Here is a 2,795-nt window from a genome sequence, read left to right as displayed (position 1 = left end):
CTCTGTTCACAGAGCTTATGATCAGTTTCAGAGTCTTTAAAGCAGAATATTTCATTTATTCTGACAAGGAAAAAAAAACAAGCGGTAAGTGAAAACTAAACTTCCAATCATATACTCTCCGCAGCTGAATTTCTGGAGAAGTTACTCTTCAAATAGAAGGGGTACACAAGATGAAATGATTTTACTCAATGATGGGTAATTTAAGCTAGTTGTATTAAAATTACTACAGCAAAAGAAACGGTGGTATTCAGTGAAGTGGAATTCAAAATCTGAATGATTTTTGAAGATAAAATAAAACACTTCCTGGAGTGAACCCCTGAGGTAAACTCACTGCCTCTTTCCTATTAGGGCAGAGTGGGTGGGAAACAGGGTGAAGGCTGCTGTGGGCTCTGAGCCAGGCCTTAGTTCTGCCTTCCCGGTCAGGGCAAGTTCAGTCATCTCTTCAGGAAGACATTGTTGGATCTTTGGTGGAATCTTCACCCCACTCTCCAGTCAGAATTGGTATCTCCCTCCTCCAGAGGTCCTTTATCACGTTTGAATGTCTGTCACAGCATTTACCACTGTCTGTCTTGTATCTGACTGAGTTATGTGCATTCTGACCACCCCCTCCACTGTGGGTTTCTGGGACACAATGTCTCAATCTTTTTGAATTTAGTATTCCCATTCCCAACCCTCAGAATAGAATCTACCTCTGTTTCTTAAATATTAGTGAATGAACTAATTGAATGAATGCCTACATGAATGAATGAATGAATGAATGAACAAACAAACAAAGGAACATATACACCAAGTGTTTTAGAAGTTCAGCAGAGGAGGAACCATTCTGTATCCCAACATTTAAGGCAGAATTTTTTGGGTACCGATAGGTTTGTCACTGATCTTTGAAAAATCAATGGGATATAAATAAGGGTTGGGGATAGCTATTGAATTTAATTGTATACAGCTCCTTGAGGTTATAACTAGGTTTCTGTTTCCATTTCTGTCTCCTTCAGAGGCCTAGAACCAAGCTTTTCTCAATATTCTAGAAACAATAAATATTTACTAAATTTCATTGAATTAAAATGAACTGATTTGAATCTCACTGCTCATTATTCCCATAATGGCCTCATACTCCCAACCCCAACTAGCTATTAGTTAACCAGGCCAGGGCTGAGAAGAGAGCATCTGATCTCCTGCTAAGGACACTAATGGGTGTGGGACTGCTGACTGAACCCAGCACTGGCCTGTGAGATGTGCATGAGGCACAAGTACTGAGGGATCAACTCTGCTGTTATCAGATGTGGCAGAGGTTGGCTAGGTGTTCTGCAGATGCATTCCTGAGCACAAGATTTCATTTTTCAGTTTACCTTGCTGTTAGGTACAGGCCACGTGACTGAGTCTGGCCAATGCATGGACGATGAGCAGAAATCCACAATGCCACTCCCAGGACTGGCCCCCTAAAGCCCCTGTGTGGAATCCTGCATGACATTTCCCTTCTGTGACTGGACCCCACGAGCATATAAGCTAGTTACCTTGGAAACTGAGTGAACAAGATGACAAAGCCAAGATGGAAAAAGCCCAGATTCCTGATCACAACTTGGAGGGGACCTGCCTGCCTGCCTGCCTACTAAGAACACTCATTGTGGACAATGAGTCCACTTGAACAAGAAATAAACCTTTGATGCGTTGAGTAGGGTTGGCAAATAAAACACAGGACACCCAGTTAAATTTGAATTCCAGATAATCAATGAATACATTTTTAGTATAAGTATGTCCCAAATACTGCAAAGAAAAATCATACTAAAAAATGCTATCTGAAATGAAAATTTAAATTGGTATTTTTTAAAATCTGGCTACCCTAGCCTTTAGCTATTATGTATTTGGGGGTTTGTTTATTATAGCAGCTAGAATTACCTTAATTATTAATACATGTTGTTTCATTTGACAGAAGCAGCAGGACCACGGTGTCTGAGCTGGGATTCTGGCCTAGGACAAGGGGCTTCCTTCAAGTCCTCTTGGTGATACGCAGGGCAGATCCAGCTGGAGATGGAAGCATCCAGTGTGGACATGGCCAGGGGAAAACTGGGACATCTCTGGACACTTTCTGTGAACCTCTTTTCTCCAGGTGCCTTTTCCACTAGACTGTGAGGTCTATGGGGAATGGGTGACTGTGGGATTTGCCCCTGCGTCTGCTGGCGTCGGCACATGGTGAGCGTTGAGAGTTCTTGTTTGTGGTGGGAAAGGAGGTGGGAAGGCATCATCATGTGGACCTGTCTAAGTCCTTAGGGCATAAAATTAGAACTGTTGAGAACACTGTCAAGTTAATGATTTTCTCATCCTCCCCTTCCTCCTTTATGCCTCAATACCCAGTGTAGCATAAAGGCTGAGAGTGTGGACTCTGGTTTACTCACAAGGGTCTGTGTTCAAACAGTACCACCTCTTACATCCTAGGTCAATTATTTGAATTCCCTGAGCTACAGTGTCTTCATCTGTATTCTAGGGGTAATGATGGTCCTCACCTCACTAGACTTTCTAGAAAGATGCACAAGAGGTGCCTGGCCCCTTAGATCTGAAGTGTTAACTATTCTTGACAATGACGTCAGGTAATCTTTCTTTCTCTTCACTATCCTCCTACAAAATACCTTATGAATATTAGGGGCAAGGTTTTATGGTAACTTTTAAATCTTTTTAAAAGGGCAAAAGGTGACCTCTGTGTATTGACATAACTGTAGCTGCGAGCATCTGTTTGTGGCCTTATTGTCCTCCTCTCTTCCCCTTCGTTGGAGTGGGATGAGGCCAACAGGCAACCGCAGAGC

This window comes from Phyllostomus hastatus, unplaced genomic scaffold (assembly GCF_019186645.2).
Source record: "Phyllostomus hastatus isolate PE091 unplaced genomic scaffold, TTU_PhHast_1.1 phas_contig_113, whole genome shotgun sequence".
Taxonomy (NCBI): Eukaryota; Metazoa; Chordata; class Mammalia; order Chiroptera; family Phyllostomidae; genus Phyllostomus; species Phyllostomus hastatus.
Note: the sequence above shows the minus strand (reverse complement) of the source record.